The 15247-nt window shown below is 42.8% G+C and overlaps 1 long non-coding RNA gene across 38 annotated transcripts; it reads left to right on the plus strand.

The window, feature by feature from the left end:
• The first annotated feature begins 2836 nt into the window (after positions 1-2836).
• On the plus strand, positions 2837-14936 carry LOC123111104 (uncharacterized). Of its 38 annotated transcripts, XR_006454111.1 has the most exons (13): positions 2838-3228; positions 3304-3428; positions 4198-4362; positions 4441-4570; positions 4671-4759; positions 4893-4997; positions 9959-10314; positions 11094-12976; positions 13082-13148; positions 13484-13578; positions 13664-13773; positions 13854-14004; positions 14345-14936. It is a non-coding gene; the product is annotated as an uncharacterized lncRNA (long non-coding RNA). The 38 variants fall into 38 exon arrangements; XR_006454121.1 differs by having other exon boundaries at positions 13484-14004; positions 14345-14458; positions 14718-14936; XR_006454107.1 differs by having other exon boundaries at positions 13484-13773.
• Positions 14937-15247: the final 311 nt, after the last annotated feature.

Consider the following 15247-nt stretch of genomic DNA (forward strand, 5'->3'; position numbering starts at 1 on the left):
CTCTTGTACTACCCATATCATCAATATTAATCAAGCAGGAAGTAGGGTTTTACCTCCATCGAGAGGGCCCGAACCTGGGTAAACATCTGTGTCCCTTGCTTCCTGTTACCATCAACCTTGACGCACAGATCGGGACCCCCTACCCGAGATCTGCCGGTTTTGACACCGACAGAGACATCCCCGGGCTGTACGTGTGTTGAACGTGGAGGTGCCATCCGTTTGGCGCTTGGATTGGATCTTCCGCTATTTGAATCGCTGCGAGTATATGACTCCATCAACCGCGTTCTTATAACGCTTCCTCTTAGCGATCTTCAAGGGTATGAAGATGCACTTCCTTCTCTTGCTCGTTGCAAGCATCTCCTAGATTGATCTTGGTGACATGTAGGAATTTTTTTGAATTATTACTACGTTCCCCAATAGTGGTATTAGAGCTAGGTATATGCGTAGATTCTATGCACGAGTAGAACACAAGTAGTTGTGGGCGATGATTAGGTCAATTTGCTTGCCGTTACTAGTCCTACCTTGATTCGGCAGCAATGTGGGATGAAGCGGCCCGGACCGACTTTACACGTACGCTTACGTGAGACACGTTCCACCGACTGATGATACGTCTCCATCGTATCTATAATGTTTGATTGCTCCATGCCAATATTATTCAATTTTCATATACTTTTGGCAATGTTTTATATTATTTTTGGGACTAACATATTGATCCAGTGTCCAGTGTCAGTTCCTATCTGTTACATATTTTATGTTTTGCAGAAACCCCATATCAAACGGAGTCCAAACGGGATAAAAACAGACGGAGAAATATTTTGGAATATTTGTGATTTTTGGGAAGTATAATCAATGCGAGACAGTGCCCGAGGTGCCCACGAGACAGGGGCCCATGCCCACTCTAGGTGGGCGCCCCCCACCCTCCTGGGCACCCCGTAAGGCGGTTGATGCCCTTCTTTGGCCCCAAGAAACTTAATTTTTGGAAAAAGATCTGGGCGAAGGTTTCCAATCGGAGTTACGGATCTCCGGATATAAAAGAAATGGTGAAAGGGCAAAATCTGAGAACACAGAAACAGAGAGAAACAGAGAGATATATCCAATCTCGGAGGAGCTCTCGCCCCTCCCACGCCATGGGAGCCAAGGACCAGAGGGGAAACCCTTCTCCCATCTAGGGAGAAGGTCAAGGAAGAAGAAGAAGAAGAAGGGGGGCTCTCTCCCCCTTGCTTTCTGTGGTGCCGGAGCGCTGCCGGGGGCCATCATCATCACCGCGAACTTCACCAACACGTCCATCATCTTCACCAACATCTCCATCACCTTCCCCCATCTATATTTAGCGGTCCACTCTCCCGCAACCCGTTGTGCCCTCTACTTAAACATGGTGCTTTATGCTTCATATTATTATTCAATGATGTGTTGCCATCCTATGATGTCTGAGTAGATTTCCGTTGTCCTACCAGTGATTGATGAATTGCTATGATTGGTTTGAGTTGCATGTTTTATTATTGGTGCTGTCCTATGGTGCTCTTCGTGTCGCACAAGCGTGAGGGATTCCCGCTGTACGGTTTTGCAATATGTTCATGATTTGCTTATGGTGGGTGGCGTGAGTGACAGAAGCATAGACCCGAGTAAGTAGGTTATTTGCGTATGGGATAAAGGGGACTTGATATGTTAATGCTATGGTTGGATTTTACCTTAATGATCTTTAGTAGTTGCGGATGCTTGCTAGAGTTCCAATCATAAGTGCATATGATCCAAGAAGATAAAGTATGTTAGCTTATGTCTCTCCCTCAAATAGAATTGCAATAGTGATTACCGGTCTAGTAACGTAGTCAATTGCTTAGGGACAATTTCACAACTCCTACCACCACTTTTCCACACTCGCTATATTTATTTTATTGCTTTTTTATCTAAACTGCCCCTAGCTTTTATTTATGTGCTCTTTATTATCTTGCAAACCTATCCAACAACACCTACAAAGTCCTTCTAGTTTCATACTTGTTCTAGGTAAAGCGAACACTAAGCGTGCGTAGAGTTGTATCGTGGTCGATAGAACTTGAGGGAATATTTGTTCTACCTTTAGCTCCTCGTTGGGTTCGACACTCTTACTTATCGAAAGAGGCTACAATTGATCCCGTATACTTGCGGCTTATCAAGACTTTTTCTGGCTCCATTGCCGGGGAGTCATAGTGTGGGGTGAATATTCTTGTGTGTGCTTGTTTGCTTTATCACTAAGTAATTTTTATTTGTTGTTCTAAGTTGTTCTCTATCTTTAGTTATGGATATGGAACATGAAATACCAAAAAAATTAGGTGTACTTGCTACTCATGGAGATGGGGAACCTCCTAAAACCCTCTATGCTCATTATGTTCAAGATATTATGTACTACTTTGATAATCCTGAGAAACCCCATTCAATTATGTTATGGGAGACACGTTGGATCAACGTGAATACTTTAGGGATTATCGCTTGACACAAAAGGGAAATTATTATGGAATCAAATTCACATATTACGTTGGTATGCTCGTCAACTATGCTTGATACATGATTATACTTGTTGCTTTAGGATGAAGGCTCCACACCTTCCCTTTTCATGCAAATTTAAAACAAAAAAGAGGCTAGCCAACTCACCTCCAGGAGGCTCCTTCGATTTGCATCTTCGTTGGCCGTTGGATCTGTTTTCTGGCGCGTGTGAGCCATTGGATCTTCGCAGCGGTTAAAACCAATTTTCACCTCACGGTCGTTTTCATTGTCCAATGACGGGTGGGCTCGTGCGGCGCGCTGGTTGGCTGGGTTGCGTGCTTTCGCGTGTAGGGCATTTTTGCCCAATCCGCACCGCATGTTCCGCACCCAATCCCCCGTCTCCCCAGCCCCAGCCCCCACCGGACAAACCCTAGCCTCACATCCCGCACTCCTCCCTCCTCCTCCTTCCTCGTTAGCCGCCGCCGCCACCGTTCTGCCTTCCTCCTTTCTGTCCTACAACCATGCCGTCGGGAGGAAGCCGTCGTCCGTGGCGCCATACCGCTGTTGGGGTGCTGCGCACGCTTCGTTCCCCACAGCCCCTCCCTCATCCTCGGTCGTCACCGCCGCTGCCTTCTACTCCCCTCCACCATCGTTGCTGCTTCTAGGTCGAATCTGGCGTTGGTGGGTCGGAGCTCGAGCTAGAGGCCGAGATGGGGAAGGTCAAAAAAGGAGACCGGATGGAGGTGCTCGAGGCCGAGGAAGCTGGAGATGGTGAGATCCCTCTCCCCATATCTATTCTCTTAGTTTTTCCTCTTCAAACCTTCATTAATGGTCTCTCTCCCTCAGCACAACTAGCTTCACTGGCCATCCGGTGGTTGGAGCACGGGGCAACGCTCCAGTTGCGATGGGGTGGAGCTGCGCAGGAGGGGAAGGAGGCTCGCGACAGGGAGCCGGGCCAGGGAGGAGGCAAGGTCTGTGTTGCCCCGTGTTTTTTCTCTTCGCATTTTTCTCCTACCATGCATGTGTTTGTTGCCAGAGTGGATCCATGCCACCAAATTCTTGGATAAATAATGAGTGCCAAGATATGTATGCTGACATGCGAGTTCATTATTTGGAAAAAATATAATCATTATATTTGTATTGCAAGCAATTTTTATGTTTGAAGCAACCAATTTTGTGAAAAGAGTAGAGAGAAAGATACATGTGCAATTTCCTTGATGTTACAGCAGATGGATAGTCGATCTTTAAACATAAGCACAGATGAATAGGTAAAAATTCGGGGAAAGACCAATGAAATAGTTGTATGTCTGTCAAGGGAATATGATTGTACCCAAATGTGATATATGATATGAAGTATTATTTATATTTACTATTTAGGATGTATGCATATATGTTACTGGATAGCATGATACTGTTAGCAGAAGCTGTAGTACTTTTTATGGTCGACGGTGGCATGCCGCTCCAAGCCACACTGCTTTCCATCGATGCCGACAACCACAACAGGGGTGGATCCAGCCGCCAAGAGGCACAGCGGTGGCCAACGGCGGTGGCCTGCTCCCAAGCTAGGTTCAGAGTAACTATTGCTATAAAATTTATTTTAGCTGTTGATTTTTTGTTATTGAATAACAAGTAGTTTATTGCATTCGTAAAACTGGTATATATTTTCCAGGAAGTGTTTTTTGTTGTTGTTGAATAACAAGTAGTTTCTTGATCATTGGTCAAATTGATATATATTTCCAGGGAATTACGTGGTTTTGGGTTTGTGAAATTCCACCACCCTAAGGGTGTTGCATATGCTAACCAAGAAATGAATCATCAAGTTATTTGCGGTCGAGAGATTACAATGGTTTTTGCCGAGGAGAATAGAAAACCCCCACAAGAAATGCGCTTCAGAACAAGATCAAGGTACATACGTACTGTTTTTTACTTAGGCATGTTAACTTTCATCAGTTTGATTTATACTGCAGTGTAATATTTGTGTAGAACTAGCTTTGTTTATCAAATGCTCAGGTTAGTACGCATTGGTTAACAATGGAAGGGTCATTGTGGTGCCTGTTGGGCCTTTGATGTTGTGGAGTGTCTGCAAGATCGTTTCTGCATTCCTAACGGCATGGTGAGTGCATATGGACGATTTGTCTACTCTCTGGTCTATTTTTAAACAGACATGTTGGCCTTTTCTTACATAATCAGCCTGTTGTTTCTATTTCTTGTAGGACATTTCACTTTCCGTCAATAAGCATTTATCTCCATGTTAACTTGGTGTAAGGTAGTCTTGATGATGTGTTGAGGCGGTCTGCTCAGTGTAAGAACAAATAGTTGGCTGCTCCCATTTGTATCTCATTTCGTAATCATCACAAGCTATGCCTATGTCAATATCTAAATGTTTTTGCTGTTTTTTTCTCCTCCTTAAATCAATATTTTCTTTTGATTTGTAGGACCGTTAGTAAGGTTGCTCATCTGCAAGCGAAAGAGCTTTGTGCATTCTTGCATGACTAAGGAAGAAATTTGTTATTTGAAGTATGCACTACAGATATTGCAAGGTATTTCTGTTACCAGATTCATATTTTTTGGGACCTATGTACAGATAATAATTCTTAGCTGCAGTTATTTTTGTCCTAAATAGTGGTTCCTTGGAAAGCAGTTTAATTTCTTGCATTGATTCCTCATGCTATAAACCACACCTTTCCTATTTTGTTAAAGAAGTGAATTCATTCCTAAACTTACACCACCAGTCAGCCTAGCCACTAGGCCAGGCCATTCAAGCAAACTCGCTGCCACTACAGTTCAGTTATTAACTATGCCTGCGACTAATTCTAATCAACGGGACAAAAAACTATCAGAGGAATCAAAGGCATGCATCTGACCTGAGGTACACACACCAATTGAAATAAGAGGTGATAATGTTATCATATAGCTATACTCGATTTATTATTAACTTAACGACCAACCTGGACGGTAAAAATCTACTTCACTTGGGTAACAGGAGTTGGACACCGAAAGCTTGTTCAATCATTTTAAAATATTTATCTTTGTTGTTCCACTTAGCTACACCATCCGTAAGTGTTTTTTATAGAATCTATAAAAACAAAGTGCTTTGCTTCTTTCCTTGCTTGGTTCAAGGTTCCAGGATGATGTTCTGAGAGTCCAGTTTCTTTTTTTTAGATTTTGTAGTAGCAAAGATGTGTACAATATGGATAGCTGAATTGGTGTTTAGGCGTTTCAGTGCAGGACTGCTACTTGCTTGATTAGTTAGATGAACTGGTGTTTAGAGATTTCAATGCGGAGTGATGTTTCGGTGTTTATAAAAAAAATCATCAGTACAGCATGAGATTACAAAAGACTATTACCGAAAAAGGCTTTCGCCCCGCTTTATAAATAAAGCAAATACAAAAGACTATTAAAAGAGGTCATACTAGCATAATCTATGACCAGTTCCAAATTACCCAGTGAGACTTATTCCATTTGTTTATCCTTTTGTCCTTTTAATCAAGAACATTGTTTAGAGCTTACATGGTTGTCAAAATTTAATTCTGTAAAAGAGGAATATTGATATCATGCAATGATCATTGCAGATTAGGATAGTTATAGAGTTCTCCTTATAGAGTTCTTCCTCAGTTTTCATTGAGCAAAGACTGAATCTGTATGATTTGTTCTAATACCAAGTAAATCATGGTCTGCATTGTGTTAGTTTTCCTACTGAGTTTTTTTTTGGCTATTTTCGTTTAAATTGGTAGTTGATGTGATTTATGTACTCTGTACAGTGATGAGTATACCATTTAACATGTGCATGATGTTAAAATTGTGTGAATCTAAGGGCCTGCTTGCTTCATAATCTGTAGCTAAGTTATTTTAGGATTTTTTTTATTTTTATTTTTGTGTGTGCGATCTTTACCTGTTGTCAAATCTAATTTCACCTCGCGGTCAGTTTTAGCAGTCCAGTGACTGGTGGGCTCGCGCCGCGTGTTTATTAGCTGGGTTGATTGATCTGGCGTGGAAAAGACTTTTGCCCAATCCCCGCGCGTGCTCCGCTCCCAATCCTTGTCGCGGGGTTGCTGCACCAAAGCACACACCCGCACCAACCCTTGCCGCCACACCTCTCCTTTCTCCCTCGCTCGACACCATAGGCGCCGCATCCCCTCCCTCCTTCCTGCTTGTCTTGATAGCCGTCGGTCGCCGCATCCCTTCTCTCCCTTCCTCCTTCCCGCTGGCGCCTCTCGCCCTTGTCCTCGGATAGGGGCCTCCCGCATGCACGGCCAGGTCTTCAAAGCGCGAGGCGTGCGGGAGACGTGTGCGAGGCCTACGCGAGTTCCACACTCTCTCAGACGGATTGAGGAGAAGGGGAGGGGTGCTGCGATGTGGATCCAAGGAAGGAGGGCTCGGGCAGCTGCTTCCTCTTCCACCCAGCCGGATGAGGTGAGCAGCAGCGGTGGGGATGGGCGACCTCCGACAGAGTTTAGGAAGGGGCGCTGTCAGGACCAGAGTCCCTCTGTACTGAATTTAAGCACGAACTAGTAGGTTTCAGACAAGAATTTGGGCGAATTTAGCTAGGGTTTTCATTGCAAGAGGAAGGGAAGGTAGTAGCACGCCACCGGCGGCTAGGGTTTACACTCAATAATTCTATTACATGCCTCGAATGGAAGGGAAAGCTGGCTTATGTAGCCATTACAGTAGCTGTAAAGCAGAAAAGCAGAAAAGTGCAAGCACATGACTTGTCGGACGGTGAACAGCTTCTCCCGCGTCTTCTAAGCCGTTGGATGGTTGATCGACGAGGAGAAACCCACTTAAGTGAACCATTAGCTTGGCCCTGAGACCGTAGGATTTGAGATGGACGGCTGTCAATGCAACTGACACGCAGGAACAGGGGAACTTAAGAACTGAGCCTGACAATACCCCCCGATTAAGCTGGAGCTTGTCCTCAAGCTCTGAATGCAGGAAAAGCTTTCTGGATAAAGGCTGAATCCTCCCAAGTTGCTTCCTCTGGTGGCAGATTTGCCCATTTCACCAACCATTTGACTACTGGAATGCTTATATTGCCTTGCTTCCTTGGAATTAGCTTCCTCTCCAGAATAGTTTCAGGTTCAATTCTGATTATCCCATCAGGACCAACCAGGGGAAGTTTGGAAGAGGGCACAACCTTGGGTCCAATATGCTTTTTAAGCTGACTGGCATGGAATGTGTCATGCAACTGGCAATCTTCAGGCAAGAGCAACTTGTATGCATGATTTCCAATTTTACTCAGAATTTTGAATGGCCCATAAAACTTGGAGTGTAGCTTAATGTGCCTGTGCAGACTGAGAGAAGTATGTCTGTGAGGTTGCAGCTTAAGATACACCATTTCTCCCACCATCAACTCTCTTTCTTTTCTGTTCCTGTCAGCAAAGAATTTCATTCTTGCTTGTGCTTTCAAGAGATTTTGCTTGATCACTTCCACTGCTAGCTCTCTGTTCTGCAACAGATCCTCATTGTCCACACAAATAGTGTCAGGCAGAGCTGATTCAGCCACCATAGGAGGAGGAAAACCATAAAGAGCTTGGAAAGGTGTCATTTTCAGAGATGTATGGAAAGAGGTGCTATACCACCACTCAGCTAAAGCCAGCCATCCATGCCATTTCCTTGGTTGTTGGAAGCACATACATCTTAAATAATTCTCCAAGCACTGATTCACTCTCTCTGTTTGCCCATATGTTTGTGGATGATAACTAGTGCTCATGTGCAATTTAATGTTCGGTGACTTGAACAGCTTTTGCCAGAGATTGCTAGTGAAGATTCTATCTCTGTCAGTCACAATAACTAGTGGCATGCCATGAAGTTTAAACACATTTTCAGAGAAGGCTCTTGCTACAGACTGGACTGTGATGGGATGCTTCATAGCAATGAAATGAGAGTATTTAGTGAACCTGTCAACCACCACTAGAATCAAGTTTTTGTTCTCTGAAATGGGCAAACCCTCTACAAAATCCATACTAATATGAGCCCATGCAAAATCAGGAACAGGGAGTGGCTCTAACAGCCCAGGGTAAGGTGTATGTTCAGATTTGTTCAACTGGCAGACAGGGCAATTTTTCACAAATGTGATCACATCTTGCTTCATTCCTTGCTAATGAAATACTAGTTTTATTCTCTGATAAGTAGCTCTTTCACCAGAGTGTCCACCCAGCTCAGAGTTGTGAAATGTAGCTAGTATTTCCTACCTCAGGTTAGTGCTTTTTCCCACTACCACCTTATTGTGAAACCTCAATATACCATTCTTAAAGGAATAAGCATTACCAGTGCTTTGATCCACAGAACACTCAGCAATTAGTTCCTTGATTTTGCCATCCTGCTGATAACTGCTCACTACTTCCTTAACCCAAGTAGGCAAGGCAACAATAGTAAATATTGCAGAAACTGCATGTTTTACTCTAGATAGTGCATCAGCAGCCCTGTTCTCCTTGCCCTTCTTGTACTCTATAGTAAAATTATACCCAAGTAACTTTAATAGCAGCTTGTGTTGGATACCCTCAGTAACTTTCTGCTCTTGGATGTACTTCAAGCTCTCCTGATCTGTTCTGATTATTAGAGAAGTAGCAGAGAAATAATGTTTCCATTTCTTCACAGCTTCAATAATAGCCATAGCTTCTTTATCATAAGTACTTGGTGCAGCAGCTTTAGGGCCAATACTCTTACTGAAATAAGCAAGTGGCCTGCCCTCTTGCATTAGTACAACCCCCAAGCCATATCCACAAGCATCAGCTTCCAATATAAATGGCTTTTTGAAATCTGGCAGGGCCAGGACAGGTGCATGAGTGAGTTTCTGTTTCAGTGCTTCAAATGTTTGTTGTTGCTCCTTTGCCCAAGCAAAAGAATCCTTCTTAAAGCAGTCAAAGAGAGGCCTGCAGATTATCCTATATCCCTGGATAAACCTTCTGTAATATCCACTTAAACCCAGAAAACTCCTCAATTCAGTGACAGTAGTTGGAGCAGGCCATGACTTGATAGCCTCAATCTTTGTAGGGTCAGTAGAAACTCCTTCAGAGTTAATGACATGGCCCAAATACTCAATCTCCTTCTAACCAAAAGAACATTTTTCTAACTTGGCATATAACTTATTTGCTTGCAATATATCAAATACTTGCTTGAGATGCTCCAAATGTTCTTCCATGGAAAAACTGAACACTAGAATATCATCAAAGAATAGCACTACAAACTTGAGAAGACCAAATAAGAGATTCATTAAAGCCTGGAATGAAGGAGGTCCATTAGTAAGTCCAAATGACATTACTAAATACTCAAATAATCCCATATGAGTTACAAATGTAGTTTTTGGAATATCCTCCTCAGCCATTCTGATCTGGTGATAGCCATTTCTCAGATCAATTTTTGAAAATACTTTTGCTCCTTTGAGTTGGTCCAACAGATCTTCTATAACTGGAATGGGATATTTGTTTTTGATTGTAATTGCATTTAACTTTCTATAGTCAGTATAGAGCCTCCATAACCCATCTTTTTTCTTAACTAACAGCACAGGGGAGGAGAATGGACTAGTGATGGGCCTGATAATACCATTCTTCAGGAGTTCCAAGATAATCTTCTTCAGGATTTCTTTTTGATGCTGAGGAATTCTATATGGCCTTTGGTTAACCACTTTTGCTCCCTCTACCAAAGGAATTCTACGATCACAGGGCCTACTTGGTGGAAGTTCAGTAGGTTCCTGAAATAGTTTCTCATACTGATCCAACAGTGGTTTGAATGCAGCAGGAGTCTCTTGAGCAGCTGCTACCATTTGAGGACCAGAAGTAGTAAACAAGAAGAATCCACACACAGCTTGTTCCACTAATTTCTCAGTGTGGTCAGTTACTTCAGTAACAGTAGTAAGAGGTACAGTTTCATCCACAAAAGTGATAAACTGCCCTTCAGGAGCAGATATCTTCATTTCCATCTTAATGAAATCCATTTGTATGGGGCTATATTTCCTCAACCAATCTACTCCTAAGATGATGTCATAGCCTTTTAACTTTAGTACTCTGAAGCTGTCAATAAATGCATGGCCTTGTATTGCATAGTGACAGTTCTTTGCTTGGAATTCACTCCAGAGGATCCCTACACTAGCAACTACTCCCTCCGTCCCAAAATTCTTGTCTTAGATTTGTCCAAATACGGATGTATCAAGTCACATTTTAGTATTAAGTACATCCGTATCTAGACAAATCTAAGACAAGAATTTTGGGACGGAGGGAGTACTACTTTAGTTTTTGGTGTAGGACTGGGAACAACATCCGACTTAGTAGCCACCTGAGGAGATATAAAAGTAGTAGTACTGCCACTGTCCACCAGTGCAATTGCCAGAGTATTTCCCAATTTAACTGTCAGTATGAAAGTATTTTTAGTTGCTCCAATGCCCATGGCAGCATGCATTGATACTTTCAGTACTGTTTCCTCAGTTAGCTGCTCTGTATTGTCTAGCTCCTGATCATCATATTCTGCCACAAATATAGTTTCAGGAGTTCCATCTTCTTGAGCTTGTAGAGCTTGGATTTGAGCTTTCTGGTTCATTTTACACACTTGCCTATGACCAGGCACCCAAGGCTCTCTACATTTATAACACACCTGGTTCTGTTTGGCCTGCTGAATAACCACATTCCTGTTTTGTGGTGCAGTTGGAAGCAGTTGTTTGGGCTGTTCAAAAATGACTTATCTTTTTGGTTGAGGAACATACTGCTTATTTTGCACTGACTGAGAGGAAGGCTGAGATTTCTCCATTCTTCTGGCATACCACACTGCAGTTTGCAGATCTTTTGGTTTAAAACATTCCACTAAACTTCTGATGTAAGGGTTGAGGCCTGAGACAAAGCTGGAGACATAATAGTCATCAGGTATAGCAGGGTTTTCTCTCCTCATTCCATTGACCAATTGCTCAAATTGTTCCACATAAGCAGCCATTGTTGTTGCTTGATGTGCAGCATGAAAGTTACTGACCACATCACAAGCTGATTCCACAGAGAACCTATCAGATAGGTAAGAACAGAATTTATGCCATGGCACATTGGAGGGTGCATATCCAGTACCCCTCCACCACTGAATAGCAGGTCCTTTAAGATAAGAAATTGCCAGTTCTGTTCTATGTTCAATGGGAGTTCTTGCAGCAGCAAAATACTGTTCCAAATTCTGAATCCATGACTCAGGATCTTGTCCTTCAAATTCTGATATGTTCAACTTAGCAGGCTTAACAGTCAGAACATTCCTTTTTCTGTAATAATTCTCAACTCCATCTTCCTGTATTTCCTCCAACTGAATTACATTTCTCTGCACTGCCTGAAACTGTTCCTTGTCCTTACTCTGACCATAGTGTGGGTTCCTGTAGGGAACCTTAGGAGTCCCATCCATATTCAGTTCCTTACCAGCCTGATCACGCAGAACAGCTGTCCCAATTGGAAAAGGGGCAACTTTGTCAGGCATTGCCACCGATGGTGGTGTAGGAGCTTGGAGCTGCTTGGGCCTACCCGGAGCTACCTGAGGTGAGTTAACATGGTTGTCCTTAACCTGCACACTGCCTTGGCCTTCTTCAACCTGATCCTCCTGTGCTGGCTCGGGTTCTAACAACAGACGCCTGAAATTGTCCTGAATTTTCTCAAAGTTCTTTTGCATCGTTGCAAAATTTCTGTTTACAGATGCCTGAAACTGCTGGAACTCCTTGCGATCCTCTTCTCGCTCCCGCTGGAACGTTTTGATGTCCAACTCAAGGGAATCCAGCTACAATTCGGCCGTTGACCCTGAATCCATCGGGCCCGTCATCTTGAAATCGTCGGCAATCAACACCATAGAGGGTTGGGAGGGTGGGAGGACTAGTCACCGCCGCCTACGCCGCCGCCAGCGCCCACCTCCGATGGTACACGAGCAGATCACAGGAGCTGGGATTTCACTACCTGAAAAGTGTTCCCGGGCAACCAGACTGTTCTTCTGCTTGTACCCGAACTCTGCCACTCTGGCCGCCACCAGATGCCACTGCCGCTAGATCGGGGTGAGATGAGGGATTTTACAGCCGGAACCAACCTCTTCTACCCCCAATCAACCATGCCGCCGAGGAAGGACTGGCTCTGATACCAATTGTCAGGACCAGAGTCCCTCTGTACTGAATTTAAGCACGAACTAGTAGGTTTCAGACAAGAATTTGGGCGAATTTAGCTAGGGTTTTCATTGCAAGAGGAAGGGAAGGTAGTAGCACGCCACCGGCGGCTAGGGTTTACACCCAATAATTCTATTACATGCCTCGAATGGAAGGGAAAGCTGGCTTATATAGCCATTACAGTAGCTGTAAAGCAGAAAAGCAGAAAAGTGCAAGCACATGGCTTGTCGGACGGTGAACAGCTTCTCCCGCGTCTTCTAAGCCGTTGGATGGTTGATCGACGGAGGAGAGAAACCCACTTAAGTGAACCGTTAGCTTGGCCCTGAGACCGTAGGATTTGAGATGGACGGCTGTCAATGCAACTGACATGCAGGAACAGGGGAACTTAAGAACTGAGCCTGACAGGTGCATATCAGGGTGAGCTTCCCCAATCCTTATTTCCCCTCCGCTCATGATCTCTCTCTCCTACCCATCTTCTATGCAAGATTTGTGTAGCCTAAAGCCTTTGTATGATACGTGTAGGTATACCTTTGGAAGAAAAAATCAATCAAATGTTAATTCTCCAAGGTAACTTGCCTTTTCTACGCAGGTACTGCTTGTTTAGTACTGTGGATAGTACTGTGGATAAGTAAATGTAAGCATGCCCCAATAATGATACGAACAAGGTTTGAGAGGCTCAATCATTTTCATTTATACTAAGAATTAACCAGTTCACTAATTTCTATGCTACTAATAGTGTCGTCTGAATATATCTACTACATTCACTGCACTGTGCTTACATTCACACTGATTGTAGCTGCAAGTTAAGATCTAATTGTCCAAGATAATTCTGAGGACCTAACACAACGTGCGGTTTTGAACTAAGTGATATTTTCTGGCCTTACTCCCATGTACTTTTAAAATCAATTTTAATGATATCGATAGGTTAAGGTCATTCATGAGGAGAGGTGTTGGGGCGGAGTCCCAGGTGTAGCTACTATTGCCCTATCAATTCTGTAGTCACCTCTTTCTGAACATTGGTTAGTTCTTCACGAGCGATACTATACTCTTGCTGCCTCTTAGTATTCTCCGTTTATTCTAATAAGTGTATGTGGACACACGCAGACAGTAACGGAACAAGCACAACAGTTCTCTTTGTGTTTTAGTGGGTATATGTGGATGTACAGAAAGTGGTCTCTGTTTATTAACGGGTTACATGTTGCTGCAATGAAAATGTATATGGTGATTTTCATTCTGGTTTGCAGGGTAGTACATGGAGCATAGAAACTGAGTCGAAAGTCTGTCTTTTGTGCAGGAATTTACTGCAGGTCTGATCCCTTGCTCGTGCTCTCTGCTTGTCCTCACTCTGTAGACCTTTCCTTTGCTCGTAGCCATACATTTTATTCAGAGTGCTGTCAAGACGCATCTCCTCTGCCTATATGGCGGGCAGAGGGCCTAAGCTCTAGGTGAGCTCCTCCTCCACCCTACAAATGTTGTATTTGTTATGATGTTTCCATTGTTAATGTCTGCAATCTAATGCCTTGCTCTGCTATTTTTATTTCTAATCTCAACATACTCTGTACAGTGATGAGTATACCATTTAACATGTGCATGATGTTAAAATTGTGTGAATCTAAGGGCCTACATGCTTCATAATCTGTAGCCAAGTTATTTTAGGACTTTTTATTTTGTGTGTGCGAGGAGAAATTGTACTATCTCTTCATGATTCATCGTTTATATATTAGTTGGATAGTATCTCTTTATTCGGTTCTTGTGACTGACCTGCTGCTTTACTTATATGGACAGCTTAAACTGAAATCAATGCATGGTATTGTTCAATTCGAAGTGTACTTGACGTGTGCAGATCTGAGGATAAAGGGAAGAAGACGGAATTTAGCTGAGGAGTTGAATAGGATCAAGGTTATTATTCCACAATCATTTGTTGGGTTTAAGGATATAAACAACATGGCTTACGAGGATTTGGACTGCTGTTCTTTTAGTTCCACTCTTAAATCTTTTGGTTCTTGAAGGCCTGCACTTTCCTGGTGGAGTAAGAGCAAAATAATTCAGAGGCTTTAAAGCTGCTGCACTTTAGTAGTTAGGATTAATTCTTTGTTTTGGTTTGAAATGCTCCCCAATTCCTCTTATTTGATTGATTCATCTGATGGTCATTTGTCAGGCAAATAAACAGAAGGCATATGTATTGTTTTGAGTGAAGCCATCCATACAAGGCAATATATTAATTATCCCATATGTGGAATTCAAGATAGAGAGAAATGTTATTGTTCTTCTGCTAATTGGTTGCTTGACAAATGTACTATAAATGATGTTATTATTGTACGAGATATAGAGAAATGTTATTGTTCTTCAATTATTGAGATGATAGAAGTACTACTTAGCAGTTTTGTCTCTGACCGAACGAAGCTCTCGAGTAAGAAGGGATGAATAAGTGATGGGTCAAACTGGCTGCCATACGAATGCTTTGAAATATGGCACATAAGTACTTTCTTTTTCAAACACACAGAAACAAAGTTGATAGAAACACTATTTCTAAAATAGCATAATTATACATATGTTCTTAGGCAAGAAGGTATGTACTCTTATAAAAGGGTTTAAATTCTTACCCCGCATACTTGCTCAAACAAAAGATTCTTGAAAAACCATATATTTTTAACGCGACGTTGTTTTGAATGAGACTCTACGCTACCA

The sequence above is a fragment of the Triticum aestivum genome, chromosome 5B, assembly GCF_018294505.1.
Source record: "Triticum aestivum cultivar Chinese Spring chromosome 5B, IWGSC CS RefSeq v2.1, whole genome shotgun sequence".
Classification (NCBI taxonomy): Eukaryota; Viridiplantae; Streptophyta; class Magnoliopsida; order Poales; family Poaceae; genus Triticum; species Triticum aestivum.